We start from the raw sequence: 21,003 nt of genomic DNA on the forward strand, positions 1-21,003 counted from the left end.
GTGGAGCAGGTTGAGCTTATTTCAAAATTTGTCAAATTAAAGGGTATATCCTCTTTATAATGTACTCTTTGAAGAATTTTTAATAAACAGGTCGGGTTTTGTGTCTAACCCCCATCATTTCCAGGTGGTTTAACAAATTTTGTCAATTGTCTTGTTTAAAGTGAATGAAATTACATACCAAATTTGTTGTAAGTGAAAATTTAGGGAAAGCCAAAAAAGTGGGAAAAATAACAAAGTTACATATAGCAAGGCATGGAAGTATCGCCACCATGATCGAGGCTGACAAACACAAACGACATTGCTACGCAGGCAAAAGGCTTCAACTGCCCTGTAAGAGAGTTGAAGCATCTCGAATTGAGATTATTGAATTTATTTCTTATTCAAATAGTAAATAATTTTTCATTTTAATAGCTTTAAAACATTTATATTATAGAAAAGATGTTTCAAAAATTGGCTGTTTAGGAAGAGAGTTTAAAGAGAATGAGATTTTCTCGTAACATAGAAAGGCAATTGCCTACTCATGACTTTAGCAGCTTCAACTATTGTGCTCAAATATGATTGTTAAAAGACTGGTGTCTAATCATCACTATCTAAGATAAACCGATAAGCTATTAGTATATCATAGATGTGCACCAAAATACTTTTTTTTTTAACTTAATATTTCCTTTTTCTAATTTTGCAGAAGCTTTTGTGCATTGAGACAAGGAGTGCAATAAGCTCAGTAGGAGCATAGCCACCGTTGTTTTTCCACCCCTATCTTGGAGAGTTTTCTGAAAATTTTGTTTTGGTTTGTCGATTGAATAGGTGAGCAGAAAACAAAAAGCAAACAAAAAAGAAAGAAAAAACAAGATGAGGGATTTGTTGGTATTATATTTTTCTTGAGTCCCAAGTTGTATATACATTAAATCAATACACATACTTTCTGTTTGAAGTCTATTAATGTGTCCCACACTCTGTATGTATGCGTTTGGAAATGCGAAAATTCCACTTCTTCTAGCGTCATTAAATATTCTTACTAGGGCGGACAAGAGCGCCAACTACTCCTTTAATTTTTATCTTATTTAATTTCTCAACTACTTGTAAACACAGTCAAATTGAAATATCTTATCGGATGCCCCCAAAGGGACAATTGAAATATCTTACACTACTATTGTTATAGTTGAAAATTATGTCCTTATCTTGGGAATGTGATTTTGGACTAACTGAATAGTGGAAAGATGGTTCTTTCCACCGCATTGCCTATTGTCTTAAGCCCCATTCTGTGACTTGCGCCGCCCATCACTATGCGGACTATACCCTTTTTGCTGTACAACGACACCTCGACCAGGTATGTTTCCAGGACATGTTCAACATCGTGTAACAGGCCACGATTCCCATTGCCAGTGCCATCAGGATTCTGCTGTCGTAGTGATTTTCAGCGTCTTCATCTAGGAAAGCATGCAACAGGCGGAGGTTGCTGGACAGCTCTTCGATTTTTCCATAATTGCCACTTATCAATGCATGATTGTCTTTGATCAACTGCAGAAGATTTGATATGATACTTTGTACTACAGCCCCTACAATGGCAGCTTCCATCTCTCATCAATTTTGATTCCTCCCCTGAAATCAAATCTAGCTAGACAATTATTCTTCTGATCAATAGAAGTGGATATGGAGGTGGGCACACTTACATAAATACTAGGTTTTTGCTGGATTGAAGTGACTCCGTTGATCATGATCAGGTATACTTGACTTGGCTCCTGCAAGTCATTTTCTAATACTATTTCCTACGACTGGTGCCAATTAAGTAGCAGATTAAGACAAAACATAGAAACATAAGTAGTACTATTGATCATCTTGTCCGGTATTATAAGATTGTTCAATTTAGACTTGGTGAGAGAGGGAGAGATTAAAACCCAAAAAAGGATATCAAGGAAAATTTTCAAAGCCAATCCTACTCCGGTTAATATATTTTTTGTTTTAACCGAATTTCACCCCTTCGATTGGAGGCCAAGGCTTAGCAACTAAAGCAAATTAAATATGAGCGATCAGGTCTGATCATCCTGGTTTCTCAAAACACTAATAAATTCTTTTTCATTTTTGGTTGTTATGCATATTTCTTGATTCATGATTACGTATACTACAAAGCCAATCAAACCTTCAAACTTTTCTTATTTTCGCTGTTCCAGCTTTTCATTTGGGTTTCTTTCGACTAACTGAGTATTAACACTAAAAACAAAATCCAGTTCATCGTTTTATTTTCTCATTCATGTGAATGATCATCATTGCTGAATTCAAAGGTCCTTAGTGTATTATCAATTTTCTTGTTTTGTATTCTTGATTGGATTCCATTTAACAACCCTGAGGAATCAAACAAAAACATTCTTGTTTATGTACGTCTACTTGGCAATAGAATAGCTGTTTCAATTAGAATAATATCACAACTGATGGAGCAAGTGAGCCATAATTATCACGAAATGTGAAAGGCCATTGGTTTATCTAATGAATATTTTGACCTATAACCTGTACTTAGCTACTTCTTTCAGTTGCCAATGTATATACGATGGCTCTAGTTGAGAAAGATCGATGTCCTCATATAAATACTAGCTAGGTTCACTAGATTAATCAACTGACTTCATTTAGCAATAGACGTATACTTGACTTGGCTCCTGCAAGTCATTTCTATTATTATTTCTCCTACAGCTGGTGCCAATTACCTGGCAGATTAAGACTAAAGCAAGAAATTTATATTCAATTATTTTCTCATGACTTGTCATAGTAAGCAGGCCTTCCCCAAGTAAAATGCTGGTATATACCCTGCGAAAATCCGGGGTTGCAATAGAGAGATTAGGTGGTTTAGGTTTAAGTGCTAATGTTAGACTCAAAAATAATTGTAAAATGTGTACGAAGTTTTCTAAAGTATGTTTATGAAAAACAATTTGGAATCCAACAAAAACATTATTGGCATCCAACAAAAACATTCAAGAAATAATATCACTATAACTATTTGCTGACAGTGCCTTATTTATTATTGGTTTTAAGGATTTAAATTGCCAACACATGTACTGCAAATGCAACTCCACTAAAAGAAAACACTGTAGTTTGTTCCAAACTAAAAATTGATAGGGTGTACATTGTAGTACATTTACATGCATAAGTTGCTAGTTAACCATGGTATTTGAACTTTATCTTGAGTAGAAACTACTTAATTTTGCTCGTATATTGTTCTAACAGGTGAAAACTCAATTGGAAAGAAAATGGAACTAAAAACGTGGTGTGAAGAAATAATAAAGAGGATAAAGTTAAGAGAAAGAGCTTTCAAAAGAACGACATGTTTCAGTATTTTGGAGATAACTTGAACTACACAAATCGGATTGAGATGATTCTTGATTTAATTTGAATCTAAGAGAATGCTCTACAACTTTTATGAGACATCAAAGTCTAGTTCTCATGTTTTCATGGTCAAAATTCCAAATTATTGAAGTACAGCTGCGTTGCGATGCTCTTACGACCAGGTCTCAGGATTTCAGGCATATCTCAGTGTATAGACCTTTAAATGACTTGATTCTTGTGGCGTTGGAAAGCATATTCAAAGGGCTACAACTTTTATGTTTTGCATTGATTGTTGCATTGATTATTTTATTGTTTAGTTAGAAAATACAACTTTTGAATTTGAATTTTGTTATTTTGTTAGAATAATTAAAGTAGAAAATTAATTTGTCCCTGTGGGTTCTACCTTGGAATACTCCAGGTAAATTATTACTACGATCGACCATGTGCGCTTGCAGTAATCCGTCGATCAAAAATCAACTATCTTAAAAACTAATGGTTGAAGTTTACATGTCAAACTTCAAAGTGTAGCTGAAACACAGCCATTTAACTGCGCAGAGCACCTTGTGGATCAGTTATCCAATTAAATGTTTAGCTATAACCAGCAGATTGCTATAGTGTACTGGCGCTTCACAATGAATAACATTTGATAGAATGGCAACGAATCATAGTGGTAATCAATTGAGAAATTGACTTCGTATAACAAGCTAAAAAAAACGATGGTAGTTCTTTTATTTATTTATTTATTTTGAGTGGGGAGGGGGTTGGGGGAAGGTAAAAGACAACAAAAAAGGGTAGTAGTTGGCAATAATTATTATAGAAAATTTATGGATCATAGTGGTAAACAGATAACCAGACCAATTAGGATTTTGCTGACGCCACGGCCAGGATTCTTTTAACACTGATGAACAATGGTCAAGTTATCAAGTGAAATTTTATTCGGTCATACTTAATTAGAAATTAATTACTAACTGATGGTAATATCCAGGTAGGGCGTAGCCATCAAGATTTGAAAACCATTAATTTGTGAGAACAATTTGATTTCCGAAAGCGATGGATATTTTGTTTATTAATTCAGTCACTCGATTTGGTTTACCAATTCAATGCCTTCCATCCAATGAATATATCCAATGACAAATTAGAACATTTGGACAAGCAAAACAGTGACTAAATTTTTATTGCGCATACATGCATGTAAATCCTAATTTGTAGGTTTCAAATTTTAAAAAGCTTTGAGAATAAAAACTCCCAATTATGTTGGCATCCGGAAAAATTTAGTGTCTCAAGAAAACCAGAGACCGGAAATAGTCCCCATGCACTCTCAACAGATTGCTCAAGAGGTTACCTAAGTAAAACGAATTCCTACAATCGTGAATTAACAAAACTTGCTACACGAAAACGTAGTATACAAAGTTTCTAGAATTACTAGACTTGATTTAGAGTACCAATAACATTTAATAGCATCGGAACCTACATTACAGTGGTCGTATTACCTAAAGGTTCTTTTGCAGCAGCCAGGGTTCTTTTCATGCCACCGATGAACAGTGGTCACGTTAAAGAGTGATGTATCCATTCTGCAATGCTAAATTACAATTGGTAGTAGTTTCTAGGGAGGGTATACCCATCGACAGTGGAAAAACTTAATCACTTCAAACTCGCTGAAAGAGACAGAGAAAGAACTTAAAACTCTTAACACCAATTATGAAGGTAAACTTTTCAAGCCAATCTTACTTCCGCCAATTATTTTTATCTTCACCAAACGCCGTCCCTTCCACTGGTCGCCAAGTCTTAGCACTAAACCAAATTTAATGCAAGTGCCACCTAGATCCATCCATCAGACCTATATAATGCGCTATATATATATATATATATATATATATATGGCAAACCCTATACATGGGAGTGGGACATCACCCCTAAATTTTATTAGTTATTTAATTTAGAAAAAAAAAAACAGAGGAGGACACCGATCTTACCTCCAAATAGTACAAAGGAAAACACTAACATGACAGAATAGAAATCAGGAGTACTGCTCCCTTTACATCATTTACTCTTGCATTTCCTAATTGATGGAAGGCCTATTTTGTCTAATCTAAAAGCCCCTCAAACAATGAGAGGAAGATCTGAAAGCTGAAGGTAGGCCGCCCTATCCAATCATTCATCACAACCTACATTGGATAAACAATTCACAACTTGGTTACCTTCCTGAAAGCAATGAAAAATTTCAACAAAATTAGATGAAAAGGTTAGAAGATGTTGAACTTCCATATAAAAACTCCAAAAACTCCAAGCACTAAAGAGTCCATTTCAATATGAATGTTTATATAACCACGAGAAATGCATAGCCTAACCCCAAAGAGGAGGGCACGCACTTCAGCTTGAATGCTAGTTACACTGCCTAAAAAAGAGGAGAATGCAAGTAGGAAATTTCCTTCACCATCCAGCAAAACTCCACCATTTCCTGCCCTTCCTGGATTACCCCTTAAGCAACAATCAGTATTAAGTTTAACCACTCCCAAAGATGGTGTCCTAGCTTAAGTAAAACCTGATTTTGAAATGAAGTGAGAGAAGCACAAAACTCTATCCATGTTGAAGAAGCAAAAGGATACCCAAGAAATTGCAACTTGAAGATAAATTAACAATATATTGAAGTTTTAGGTTGTAGATTCCACTTATGGTCCAAAAATTACAATTGAATGAGTTTTACCTCTTGTTACTACTCTTGTTTAACTAGGGATCATTTCTAACATTACCAAAATTCATTCTCATGATGTAGTGGCTTAAACTAGTTTAGCCTTTCCTATTCTCATGGTCAAGAACTAAATCTAGTCATTTAACTTCATGAAATGGTAAGAAAATCCACTTAAATGTACATCTACTCTCGTGAGTCTACTCCTTAATTTTCATTTATCTTGTTTCATCATTATTACCGATTTTCATTGAGTAACAATAACTAAAAACTTGCTATTGTGATCAAGCAACAATAAGTAATAAGTATGTGTAAATGAACAAATTAATACAAGAGGTAACAAGCACTTGTACGCTTGGGGGTTGAGTACAAAGCTACTCGGAAGACTGGGCGATATTCGGTATTGACTTCATCATTTCCAGAGTCGCAACGTCTTCTAATTTACTTGTTCGCCTTCAACATAATTCCAAGGGCAAGTGGAACAAATGAGGTGCGCACAAGTGATATCTATTTCTTGGATAAAATGGAGCATGGTTTAGGAAACATCCAAGGCATTCCATTGGGAAGCATTATCACCAACCACATGTGGACTGTGGTTCACAGTAACAACATCAAACATGCCTTCCCATATCCTCGGTTCTTGACCTTTGAGTTTCAAAGGGTTGGAGTGGATTTTTCTAATGCTATCCCTATAGGTCTCAAGAAGAAGGATGTCTTTACACTGGATTTTTGTAGGTTTATTTTGAAGAGTAAAGACATAGGTGGTCCTTCGACTCAAGGAGATGCTCAAGGAGACATTCGGCATGAGGAGGGAGCTGAAATTGAACGAATTGAAGAAGCTCAAGGGGTTGAGACAACCACCCCACTGATCTCAACTGAGCCGTCTTCCTCACGTCGTCCATCTTCACCTCAAGACACTCGAACATTTCTGAAGAAGATAATGGATAAGCTGCCTTGCGTCGAGGCTGAGGTGAAGAAGAGCCGCCAAGAGAACAAACGGAACTCCGAGCGTCTTCATCGCATTGAGACCAAGCTGGGTATTGAAGCTTCTCCGACTCCACCATCTTCACCTGACCAAGTGACTACTTGAGGGAGTGCTTGTCACCTCATGACATTGCCACTAGTTTTTCTTTTATTTTCTGTAGTATTTGTGATGTTTAATTTTTAGTGGTTTTCATTATTTCTTTTGTGTGAACTAATCCAAGTGATCTTCATCTATGTTTTTCAGATTTCTTATGGTTGGAAATTCATCACTTGACCATGGATTCTGATTATGCAAGTTCAATTGACCAGTATTTTCTTTTACTCTTTATTTATTTCCCTTTTCTCACATTGAGGACAATGTGAAGTTTAAGTGTGGGGGAGGAAAATATTGAACTTGCATTTACTTGCTAGGTGATGATATTTTGTGGATTTAAATGCTTAGAAATGTTGGAATTATGTTTGAATTATTTTCCATGTGGATAATTTGCTTAAAATTGGGTTTGTTGGCAAAGAGTTTTGTCCATTATAAGGGGAAACTCTGTCAAAATTTTTCTAAATCTTTTCCAATATTGCACTATGGCCCAAAAAAATTCTTTAATTTTTTGCATTTTATTTTAAAAAGGGCTAAATTGTTCCAACCTTAAGAGTTTAATTCTTCCAATTATTGAAACTTTATGTGTATTTTGGAAGGTTTAGTCCTCATTTAACTTGAAAATAGTTATTATGCAATTAGAATTTTTACATTTTAGAAAGTATATTTGGTAAAGTGAGGAAAATTATGCCTATAATTTTACATGTTTAATGAGATTTCTTCTCTTTACTTAATTTTGCAAGTAAGTGATTGATATAGTCGATAAAAGTTATACTCCTCCTTTGATTATTCTTATATATTTTCTAAGAGGGAATATCTATTTATTGTCCTTTCTTTTTGAAAAAGAAAAAAAACAAAGAGAGAAAAATAAAAAATAGAAAAAAGAGAAAAAAAAGTAAATAAAAATTGTTCTACTCCAATGATTCTCGTACCAAGTAACCGGGGGTTGGCATCTACAAATGTCGACATTCGCGTAAAAAGGTACTTGAATTAAGAGTATGCATAGCAACTTGAATAGGTGAAATGTTGAGTAACCGGGGATCTTCACCTAGAAGTGTCGATTTTCGTGTAAAAAGGCATTCTCACTATTTAAGTAAAAATTAGTATGAATAAATCCCTCTTAGTTATAGAATTTTGAGAAAAAGATGATTATAGTAGGAGGAAGGCTATAAATTGACTATGTGATTTGCTTATTTGTAAAATTAAGTTAGGGTAAGAGATTAAGTTTAACTTGTTGAATTTAGGGTATAATTATCTTTCCTTTACTTGATATTATGAGTATTTAGTGTAATTTGAACAATGATATAATGATTATTTTCCAAGTTTTGAGAAATTAAATTGGACAAAGTGCATATATTGTTTCACCTCTTGAATCATTGTAGTTCATTATGTGTGGTTTGCTTGAGGACAAGCAATGATTCAAGTGTGGGGGAGTTTGATAAGTGACTAATTTACGTAATAATTGTATGATATTTTATATTATTTTTAGTCACTTTAGTTATATTATTGGAAGAAAATGAATCATTTTGTGCTATAATTGATGAAAAATGCTTTTAAGTGATTAAATGAGGTTTTTATCACTTTTTAGTGGGATTTTGTGTATTTTGACAGTTTTGACATATTTTTGTATTTTGGCTATAACTTGAGTTACAATAATCGGATTGAGATGATTCTTGAACCAATTTGAATATAAGAGATAGATATACAACTTTGGTGAAGACATATGAATCCAGTTTGAAGGTTTTCAAAGTCAAAAAGCTAAATTACAGTAGCAAATTTCTACTGGTCGAAGCTGAAACAGGGCAATGAGCAGGTAAGGGTATTTCATACATTTCTCAGCCTACACAGATCTAAATGAGGTGATTCTTGATGCATTGGAAAGCTAACTCAAAGGGTTACAAGTTTCATGTTTTGGTCAAGAGCTAAATCAGCTTTTATCATCAAGAAAAGTTCAGTGGAAGTTGATGCAAAATTGGAGCAGAGCTGGAAATTGAACCAGAAGTGACCAAATGGTCACTATAGCAATCCGGCCGGAATTTGGCTGGATTTCTGGCCAGATTGTGGTCAGAAAAGGCTGCTATGTACGCGTAAAACTCAATTTCACCTCCACCAACTCACATGTGATGCTAGACATGTGAGAAACATTCCCAGCTGTAAAAGGGAGGTGTAAACCTTAAGTCTTGACCAATCTTTCATCTTTATATTGTCAAATTCATTGCAAGATTGAGAATAGAGAGAGATACGGGAGAAACTTGGAGTGCAGAGATGTAGCTCTTGCATTTTCTGAGTAGTAGTAGTAGGTTAGTATAAAGTAGAGTGTTATCCATTCTTGTTTATTAGCTAGATGAAGAAGAAGATGGAGGATGAAGAAGGCAAAGAGATGAACTCATGTGAAAAGGGTTACATTCCTTCCAAACTCTTTATCTTTTGTAGTTAATTCCAAGTTTGGTTAATATACAAGTTCTGGATTTTTTGTTCAATATGTGTCTTTGAAGTTTATGCCTTGGGTTTGGTTGAACTTTCTATAATTGTTAGTGTTTATTATTTGGTTATTTGATTGATATGATTTGAGCAAGTTATTTAGCACTTTGGCTCTTTAAATCATGATTAATCTGGTACCATTAATTGTGATTATCTAAGATGTTGTTTCTGTAATGAAAATTGAGATTTAACACTAGTTCAAAAGTGCTAAACATAGGGAGTACACTCATGAAAGTAGAGGTGCACCAATGTGATTTTTAATGATTCATTTCGTGTAATTTCACTGAAGAAATAACCTTGTAACTAATTTCATAACCATGGGAATAGGTATGGATTAGTTATAAGTATAATTGATTCACTACGAAAGTAGGATTCAAATGCATAAGGAAGTTACACCATAACTAGTCTAGATATAGTACTCAATGATCCAAATATAGCACTTGCATGAGTAGTTAGGGATACCACAACCTAAGGAGTTTTTATTTGTTATTTTGTATAATTTCAGTAGGTTAAATTTGTTATAATTCGTTGATAGTCTAAAAAATAAAGAAGCTTTAGTAATACCGGTAATTGTTCACTCTTCCCTGTGGGATCGACCCGATATATGCCCTAAACTATTAGTTGACTTGTATACTTGCAGTGAACGGGTGTAATTCGATTTTTTTTAACTTGTACGTATATGTAAAATACCCGTCAAAGGAAATAAACACATAAATCAAATATAGCACATAGCACATAAGCATAATATCTAGATGCAAAAATCCTAGGAAAGTGAGTAAACACATAAGCACACAAGCATGTAAACACATAAACAAATAAAATTGAATAAAGACTTAACTATTACATTCGGGGGTCCCTAACTACAATCTAAAGGGGTAAAGAATGAAATGAAATAATAACCTGACTATCACAATTTGGCATTTTAATGCCTCTCAAATAACCAAAAATTAAACTAAAATAAATGTACAAAATTAAAACAAATAAAGTGAATAAATAAATAAATGAAATAAAATAAAAAGTATTCAAAAAACATGCAATTGCACACATAAAATCACATAGGAGCACATAGGATCAAGTAAAATGAAAATAAAGGAGTAGAATGTACCTCTCTTAAATTGGTGATCTAATGAAATGAAAATTCTCTTATTTACCCTCCAAAAGAAAGGAAATGGTCAAGGCACCAATTTATTTGATAAACACAAAACAAATCATTTGAAATCAACTCAAGGTTCCTAAAATTTAGAAATTAAATGCCATTTAAACTAAACAAGTAGTTAAACAATTCAACTTTATCAAACAAAATGCAAATTAATGATTCAAACGTCATCACCTTAATTCACTAAATTATGGAGCATTCAAAATCTAAACTCAACAAGTTCACTTGAAATTCTATTGACAAAACTCGAGTTAACTCATAAAGATTTGCAAACATTGAGAAAATTTCAGGAGTCAAATTATTATTACAAATATTAGGGGGTGAAATCAAAGCAAAAATAAAGCCCTCAAGACCAATTAAGTTCTAATTATTTCCTAAAACCAGAAAATAACTTTGTCTAAAACATGGTTAAAACATAAAAGGATTGATTGAATTTCAAAAAGGGTAAAATTGATTGAGTTTTCCATATTCTTGTGCCATAACAGCATTACTTAGAAAACTAGGGGTTAAAGTGCAATTTTTAAAACTTTTCATGCAAAGGGCGAAGCTTTCTTCTTCCTTCGTCTGCAACTTCACAACTATGACCTATGACGTTCAGGTCATACGCAGCTAACAAAATTCAAACAAACAGCAATCTTTCGAACCAAAACAACACTTTATGCATCTTATCATCAAAACCCAACCATATATTATGCATTCCCCAGGATTCTCCAACCCAGATCACGCACAAAGACCAAAAAAAAAAAACAGTCATGAACTCCTGCACACCCAACAACTAACCTCACATGAATTCCCAAACAAAGTTCCGAAACATGTCTCAGACGAGGAATATCTTTCTTAAGATGACAAGGAATATCTCTCTCAAACTCATCAAGGATTGGCAAAAATGCAGCAAGTGATAAAAAAACCACCTTTTAACTAGCAGACATGAAGATCTAAGTGATAAAGGCAGCATAGCTACAACAACAGCCAAACAGTTCAAAATTCACATCTTATAGCCTTCGATTCTCATGCAAAATAGTGTTAACACATCCAAGAAAGAGGCTAGGATTACCTTGAAGCTTTTGTAAAGCAGGAATAAACGTGAAAATCCTCCAAGAGATCACGACAATCTGGAAACGCAGCTCAAGAAGACTTGCTGCAGAAATTTCAGCGCTGACAAAATCAGCACTTTGGGTCGCGATTTGAGAGGGTTAGAGGGATTTTTACTGAGCGATTTCTGGTATCCATAGATGGTGCAGCAAGAAAATCTCCTCAAAAGGAGGTCGGGATTTGTTGAAATAGGGTGATGAACAGAATAGATTCATCAATCCTAGCTCAACTTTCTGCAGAAAAATTTCTGCACTTTTCTCTCCTCTCTTGATCCTCAACCGTCACCTCCTCTCCACCTCTCTCTCTCTCGATTTTTTTCCTTTTTCTCCCTTTGCCTTCTTGCTTTCGTTTCTTGCCCCCGTAGCTTCCTTCCCCAGCTTTTCTTGTTTTTTCCAGATTTTCCTCTAACTCCCACCTGTCTTGCCACCTATCCCCCTTGCATGTGTTGTGCAAAAAAAAAGACACATGTCTAATGCTCCCCTAACACAGTTAGCTACCATGCATGCCCTTCGCCTATCTATCTTGCATGTATTCCATATATTTTTGTATTTTCTCTTTTTATTTTGTTTTTCAAAACAAATTTAGGGTAAATAAAATGTTAAACTCCTAATTGAAATTGCCTTACGAAAATTTCATTTTATTTGAAGAAATTGAGTTTGAAAAAACTAAGAACAAATTTTTGTGCAACTTTTCTTTTTTAGAAATTTAATGCAAAAATGTTTTAAAATGAAAAATGATAAACCTAATTTACTAAAATAAATAAACACAAACTATTATTTTGCAAATTTAGTCAACTAAAATAAAAATAAAATAGAATAAAATGAGAATAAATAAAAAATAAAGCTAAAATCAAAGTAAATAAAATTAAAAATTTGGTGTCTACACCTTGTCCCTCTTTGTCTGAGTTTCGAAGAAACTTGAGGTAAAGACGTAGACAGCAAATACTTACCTGTAACTATTCTGCTGTAAACTGAAATAGCAAACATATAAAGGTCAGTGAGATAAAAATCCGAACCTGCCATAACATCGGTCAGTGGTATAAAAACCCGAGTCTACCGTAAAATTGGTCAAAAATTGACTAGATTGTTTTAAAAATGAATAAACCGGTAAAATGGATTGGATGGAATTGATGATTTATTCAAAAATTGACTGAATTATCCTAAAAATGAATTGATCAAATAGACTGTATGTAGTGGATAACTTATCCAAAAAGAAAATGACTCAATTATCCTAGATGTTAATAAACTCGTAAAAATGGGATGGATAGAATTGATGGTTTATTTGAAAATTGACTAGATTGCCCTAAAAGTGAAAAATCTAGTAAAATGAATTATTTGAAAATTGACTAAATTGTCAACCGATTTGTGGTTTTCAAATTGTACGAATTTCGTTACAATGCATTAGTTCAAGATTTGGTCTCAATATATTTATCGTTTCAACAATGAGGAATTATGTGTGAATTTCTTCAACTTAATGTCCTTTATGCCAGGGAATTTTACCAACTATGTTAAAATAGCCAAAAGATAATTGTTAGACACTCATACTCTAATGTGCAAAAAATTGCTCTATCATCTTCGAGACTAATGTCATCATGGAAGGGACCTGATTCTACCTTACCTTGTGCACTACCCCTTTGGATGGTATAAGAAATATAAATGTGTAAGCCTCATTGGATTACATATCCGAGACATAAGGTGGCTTATTCCTATTGTGGGATTCCCTATGCGGCATTCCCTTCTAAAGTTGATGCATGATGCCAATTTATTAAAGTGAATAAATATGCAATTTGAAATAAAAACATGACCTAAGGGACCCCTCCTATGCTAGGGTGGAGTTAAAATGATGTGCAATTATTAACCTACGAATGCAATACATCGGAATTTTAAATGTGCAATAGCCTATCTAAGAGGGTAGGTTCTAAAAGGGTATCATGCCAGATCTCTTATTTTCTAGCGTTTGTAAATACAAAAGACAAGAAAACAAGGAAATGTTAGTTCAACACATAACACGTTGTGACAATTAAATGATACAAAAAGCAAAAAGAAAAATAAGGAAAGAGGGGTGGAATCCCTCCCCTCATGCCTAGTGTTCCTAGTTGGGTAAGGTTGACTCTATCTAGAGTATTTCTAATATGGATGCATGAGGTTTGGCTTATTAATACATCTAGATTCGATAAGGCTTCAGGCTTCCAAGCCTTCAGACCAAGAAGCAAAGGGTCATCAATCCAAGGCCTTTGGTCGGTGGCTTGAGTGATCCCTTAGGCATCACTATGGGTGCAGCGTAAACTATCCACCTACCTAAGGAAATCGATCATAATCCTACAAGGAGATGTGGGATGGCGCCCACGAGAAAGAATAAAAATAAGGTAAAAGTAATGCATGCACGTATGAGGTGCTTCCTTTTGAGGGGAGGAATTAAATACCATAAAATGCGGGTGAAGGTTCTAGGATGGCTACCCCCTCCCCAAGATGCAAGCGCGATGTATAAACATAAGTGAATGAAAGAAAATAAACACGTTTATTCATCACATACACCGATATCGAGATGATCGAGCGTGTTAAATGCAAGAAACGCTAAAAGAAAAAAATGCAACTTAAAATCTCCAAATGTGATATATAAAAAGGTTAGAAAAAGAAAAGAATTGATTAAATCAAATGCTCGGACTCCCTAAAGTTCCCAATGGAGTTGCCAAGCTACCGTGCCCTTTTTTTGAAAAAAAAATAAAATAAATTATGAGGATTTATAAAAATGAATTTTGATTAATTTTGATTTGAAAAAAAAAATTGAGTTTTTGATTTTTAGAAAATAAATAAAGAAGATGGGCCAAAATGATACTTAAAAGTGTGACGGTTTTGGCCCCAAAATAATAGTCTAAAAAAGGTTTTTTAAGGAAAAATAAGAGTCGCTACTTGGTATTGAGTTAACATGTACCAAGTCACCTAAAATAAATTATAAATAAAAAATAGAGAAAAACCCTTTTTAAACGATTGCAAGTCTGCGAAAATCAAGAGAAATGGGCTTGGGAATCACGATTGAAGAAAAGGGAAGGTAAGGATAAAATCCAAGGCACCCTTTCAACCTAACCAACGCTAGTTGCGTGATTTAGTCAAAATTTTTCTTAATTTAACCTAAAAACCTATCACATTTGGATGTCATTATATGAATGCAAATCTAAACCTAATTGCTATCGAAAGGGTCGAGATGTCTCTTCGAAATTTAATTGGTACAAATCGTATTAATTGCAATGGCCAAAAATGATCTTTAGAAGAGGTCACGAGTATATAAAGAATGAGACTCGAAGAAAAGAAAAGAAAATAATAATATACAAATATATATGATTTAAAGGATGCATTATAACGGGTGAGGGGAACTAATTTTCGTGATTTAGATTTTCCTTTTTATAGAGAAGATACGAGCGTGCTAAGGTTAAGGGACCATACTCGTCCATATCTCATATTTAAAAGGTACTCTTCTATCTAATCAAGCAAATGATCTAATTTAGTTCTAATTTGCTTAAATGGAATGCAAGTCTACGTATTATGTTTCGCATATAGTGATAAGGGATATACATAGGGGAAATATCATGCAAAATGATAAGGATCCTAAAAAGTAGAAAAATATGCATGAAATGTAGTGATTTGTCACGCAAACATGATCTAACGCGTGGATAGTCCCTAAGGGTCTAGCGTTGGACTAACCCATGTCTATAAGTTCTTACTAGCGTTGGACTAGTGAGAAATCGGAAAAAGGGTCCACAACTAGCATTGGACTAGTGTGGTGACGTCATGCACTTATTATAATCAAATAAATCATATAAAACATAATAAAAGAAATAAACACATAAATCCCATATAGCACATAGCACATAAGCATAATATCTGGATGCAAAGACCCTAGGAAAGCGAGTAAACACATAAGCACACAAGCATGCAAATACATAAACAAATAAAAGTGAATAAAGACCTAACTATTACATTCGGGGAGCCCTAACTACAATTTAAAGGGGTAAAGAATGAAATGAAATAATAACCTAACTATCACAATTTGGCATTTAAATGCCTCTCAAATAACCAAAAATTAAACTAAAATAAATATACAAAATTAAAACAAATAAAATGAATAAATAAATAAATTAAATAAAATAAAAAATATTCAAAAAAACATGCAATTACACACATAAAATCACATGGGAGCACATAGAATTGAGTAAAATCAAAATAAAGGAGTAGAGTGTACCTCTCTTGAATTGGTGACCTAATGAAACGAAAATTCTCTTATTTACCCTCCAAAAGAAAGGAAATGGTCAAGGCACCAATTTATTTGATAAACACAAAACAAATCATTTGAAATCAACTCAAGGTTCCTAAAATTTAGAAATTAAATGCCATTTAAACTAAACAAGTAGTTAAACAATTCAACTTTATCAAACAAAATGCAAATTAATGATTCAAACGTCATCACCTTAATTCACTAAATTATGGAGCATTCAAAATCTAAACTCAACAAGTTCACTTGAAATTCTATTGACAAAACTCGAGTTAACTCATAAAGATTTGCAAACATTGAGAAAATTTCGGGAGTCAAATTATTATTACAAATATTAGGGGGTGAAATCAAAGCAAAAATAAAGCCCTCAAGACCAATTAAGTTCTAATTATTTCCTAAAACCAGAAAATAACTTTGTCTAAAACATGGTTAAAACATAAAAGGATTGATTGAATTTCAAAAAGGGTAAAATTGATTGAGTTTTCCATATTCTTGTGCCATAACAGCATTACTTAGAAAACTAGGGGTTAAAGTGCAATTTTTGAAACTTTTCATGCAAAGGGCGAAGCTTTCTTCTTCCTTCGTCTGCAACTTCACAACTATGACCTATGACGTTCAGGTCATACGCAGCTAACAAAATTCAAACAAACAGCAATCTTACGAACCAAAACAACACTTTATGCATCTTATCATCAAAACCCAACCATATATTATGCATTCCCCAGGATTCTCCAACCCAGATCACGCACAAAGACCAAAAAAAAAACAGTCATGAACTCCTGCACACCCAACAACTAACCTCACATGAATTCCCAAACAAAGTTCCGAAACATGTCTCAGACGAGGAATATCTTTCTTAAGATGACAAGGAATATCTCTCTCAAACTCATCAAGGATTGGCAAAAATGCAGCAAGTGATAAAAAAACCACCTTTTAACTAGCAGACATGAAGATCTAAGTGATAAAGGCAGCATAGCTACAACAACAGCCAAACAGTTCAAAATTCACATCTTATAGCCTTCGATTCTCATGCAAAATAGTGTTAACACATCCAAGAAAGAGGCTAGGATTACCTTGAAGCTTTTGTAAAGCAGGAATAAACGTGAAAATCCTCCAAGAGATCACGACAATCTGGAAACGCAGCTCAAGAAGACTTGCTGCAGAAATTTCAGCGCTGACAAAATCAGCACTTTGGGTCGCGATTTGAGAGGGTTAGAGGGATTTTTGCTGAGCGATTTCTGGTATCCATAGATGGTGCAGCAAGAAAATCTCCTCAAAAGGAGGTCGGGATTTGTTGAAATAGGGTGATGAACAGAATAGATTCATCAATCCTAGCTCAACTTTCTGCAGAAAAATTTCTGCACTTTTCTCTCCTCTCTTGATCCTCAACCGTCACCTCCTCTCCACCTCTCTCTCTCGGTTTTTTTCCTTTTTCTCCCTTTGCCTTCTTGCTTTCGTTTCTTGCCCCCGCAGCTTCCTTCCCCAGCTTTTCTTGTTTTTTCCAGATTTTCCTCTAACTCCCACCTGTCTTGCCACCTATCCCCCTTGCATGTGTTGTGCAAAAAAAAAGACACATGTCTAATGCTCCCCTAACACAGTTAGCTACCATGCATGCCCTTCGCCTATCTATCTTGCATGTATTCCATATATTTTTGTATTTTCTCTTTTTATTTTGTTTTTCAAAACAAATTTAGGGTAAATAAAATGTTAAACTCCTAATTGAAATTGCCTTACGAAAATTTCATTTTATTTGAAGAAATTGAGTTTGAAAAAACTAAGAACAAATTTTTGTGCAACTTTTCTTTTTTAGAAATTTAATGCAAAAATGTTTTAAAATGAAAAATGATAAACCTAATTTACTAAAATAAATAAACACAAACTATTATTTTGCAAATTTAGTCAACTAAAATAAAAATAAAATAGAATAAAATGAGAATAAATAAAAAATAAAGCTAAAATCAAAGTAAATAAAATTAAAAATTTGGTGTCTACACCTTGTCCCTCTTTGTCTGAGTTTCGAAGAAACTTGAGGTAAAGACGTAGACAGCAAATACTTACCTGTAACTATTCTGCTGTAAACTGAAACAGCAAACATATAAAGGTCAGTGAGATAAAAATCCGAACCTGCCATAACATCGGTCAGTGGTATAAAAACCCGAGCCTACCGTAAAATTGGTCAGTGGGATAAAACTTGAGCCTGCCATAATATCGGTCAGTGGGATAAAAATCCGAGCCTGCCGTAAAGTTGGTCAATGAGATAAAACCCGAACCTGCTATAACATCGGTTAGTGGGATAAAATCCGAGTCTGCCGTAAAGTTGGTCAGTGGAATGAAAACCCGAGTCTGCCAAGGTTGGTGGGATAAAACCCAATCCCAACAAGATAAAAATAGTCAGTGGAATAAAGCCGAAACCTGCTGAGGTTTGTAGGATAAAACCCAAACCCAACAAGATAAAAGCGATCAGTGGGATAAAACCTCAAACCTGTCGAGGTTGGTGGGATAAAATTCAAACCCAACAAGATAAAAGCGGTTAGTGAGATAAAATCCAAATCTGATGAGGTTGGAAAATTATTGTAGAATGCTTTTTGTAAAACTTTGAAGATTTTGATGGAGACAAATAACTCTTCTAAAAAATTTGCCCTAGTGTGATGTTATTGGACTTGCAAAAAGGAATAATCATAATGACAAGATATTGCCACCACCATCCGATCAACCCCTTCTTCAAGAAATATGTAAACATGAGTACTTGAACGTTCTTCTCTGCTATAGCAAAAATTCAACTTTGCTCTGCGAACTACATCAACTCTTCTTAACTTCCAATGCTAATCAAATATGACATTTGGTATCCAGATACTTTCAATAATCACAGGGATTGCCATTTGATAATTCCAAAGAGATAGATGAGACCATGAAATACAAGAAAGAATATCCTACTTACACAAAAATGATGAAAATTCTAGTAACATGAAAACAACCATTTACTTTTATTGAAAGAAAATTGACTTTAAAGAAATGAACTTGTACACTCAAAAGTTTATTTTGATGAACCAAAATACTTTGATTCTCAAACTAAATGCCACATTTGGCCCTTTGGATATCGTTCCTCCGAAATTCAATACTTGGCAATAGAACCACAATGTAAAGAGAAATTTCAATGAACTGAGTCACCAACCCTTCAAATCCAAGCTCATTTTTTCTCATAAAATCCTACCTTAGCGCCTTTTCGGGTTTTCACTAAGGCTACCCCCACCTTTTTTATTTTCTTTTTCTCAATTTTCTTTTTCTTGTTCTCTTTTTCAAATGTGCCCTTTCGAGTTTTCACCTGATGAATAGATTCTGCCGATAGCCTTTATCAATTCAGAAATGTGTTTTATGAAATAATGGCATCAGTGTGACAATCTTTCCCTTGCAAAATTGGTGAAAGGTGTATTGACATCGTTTGTCATGTGATTAGAAAATTTCCTGAAAGAGCTGATGCAAAGAACGGAAGTCAGGACTTGCAGTTTTTCATAATGTGGTCAGGTGAGGTGTTAAGAAAAGGTTAAGATTTGAAGGCAGATTTTATAAATGTTTAAATCGCTCGATGTCGTATCTTCATATTAACCCTATTTAGAATTAAACTAAAATTGTCCAATTTATTCTCAACTGAGGTTCTTTTCTTTAATTTTTCTTTCCCTTTGTTCGTTTAACACTTTTCACCTCTTGAGCCTTTTCTTTCCTTTTTTTTTTTCTTTTCAACTCAATTTTCCCCCAGTATGGGGTTTGCGATTCTCAGGGGTTGGCAAACGAAATAATTTATTCTAAAGATTCAAAAGGGATAATTAGGGATAGAATGTTTAAATGGAAAGAAAGAAGGCCTGACTTTCATTCCATTCTTCGTATGAACCCTGAAAGGAAACTTTCATTTATCAGATAAATAATTTCTTACACATATCCGAATTGATCGGTTGAGGGAAAACTTGTCCATCCATTTCTGCTAGAACAAGTGCTCCACAAGGCAATACCTTCTTGAGAATAAAAGGGCCCTGCCAATTTGGTGCAAACTTGCCTTTGGCTTCCTCTTGCATTGGCAAAATCCATTTCAACACTTTGTTCTCTTCTTTGAACAATCGCGGTTTGATCTTCTTGTTGTAAGCACTAGCCATTCTCTTTTGATAGCACTGACCATGACAAATGGCATTTAATCTTTTCTCATCAATCAAAAACAATTGTTCATGACGTTGTTCCAATCAGATTCATCCAGCTTGGTCTCCATTAGTATGCGCAATGAAAGAATCTCGATTTCCGTGTCAATATTAATGATTTCTCTTTCCTCTAGGTTCGATTTAGATTTCTCTTCATATTGTTCAAAATTCTTTAACAAAGACTCAGATTCTTCCTTGTTATCGCTCTCGTTTTGAATTTCTGATTCCATAATTTCGAATTCGTGAGGGATATCGAGATTGCATTCATCAAATTCCGGAATAATGATATCCAAAGGGTCAATGTGCTTTATTTTTGGCCTTCTAAAAAAAGAATGAGATAGATACAATAATGTATAAGTACAACAATTGGAACATGAACACTATGTACTTCATTGGATTTCAAATAAAGGACAAAATGTTATAATACACTACTTAACAAAAGATATGCTACTTTAACATAATTGTTGTATTGAAAAGACATTTGATTCCAAACTATTTACAAAACTGAAAGGCAAAAGATGATCAACGCGAATGATTTCTTTCATAGTTCTCAACCAAAGGCAATCACTTAGATTTACCAAAATTTCCTTCGAGAAGGAATGTGATTTGCAGTTCAATTTTGGATAGTTCCTTCAAGTACAAAAGGCTTCTGGACTATTCTGATTACTTCATTCTCCTCCACAATGTATTTGACAAGCTCCTTAAAACTCTTCATCAGTGGTAATGGCCCCTAAAGTAATTTTATGTTCAG

The 21,003-nt window shown here is 34.1% G+C and overlaps 1 long non-coding RNA gene across 1 annotated transcript; it reads right to left on the minus strand.

The window, feature by feature from the left end:
• Positions 1 to 4,713: 4,713 nt before the first annotated feature.
• On the minus strand, positions 4,714 to 18,138 carry LOC140016140 (uncharacterized). The gene is made up of 2 exons (XR_011822494.1): positions 6,352 to 18,138; positions 4,714 to 5,477 (listed from the first exon to the last, which is right to left on the minus strand). It is a non-coding gene; the product is annotated as an uncharacterized lncRNA (long non-coding RNA).
• Between the last annotated feature and the right edge of the window lie 2,865 nt (positions 18,139 to 21,003).

Source organism: Coffea arabica, chromosome 10c (genome assembly GCF_036785885.1).
Source record: "Coffea arabica cultivar ET-39 chromosome 10c, Coffea Arabica ET-39 HiFi, whole genome shotgun sequence".
In the NCBI taxonomy this organism is placed as follows: domain Eukaryota; kingdom Viridiplantae; phylum Streptophyta; class Magnoliopsida; order Gentianales; family Rubiaceae; genus Coffea; species Coffea arabica.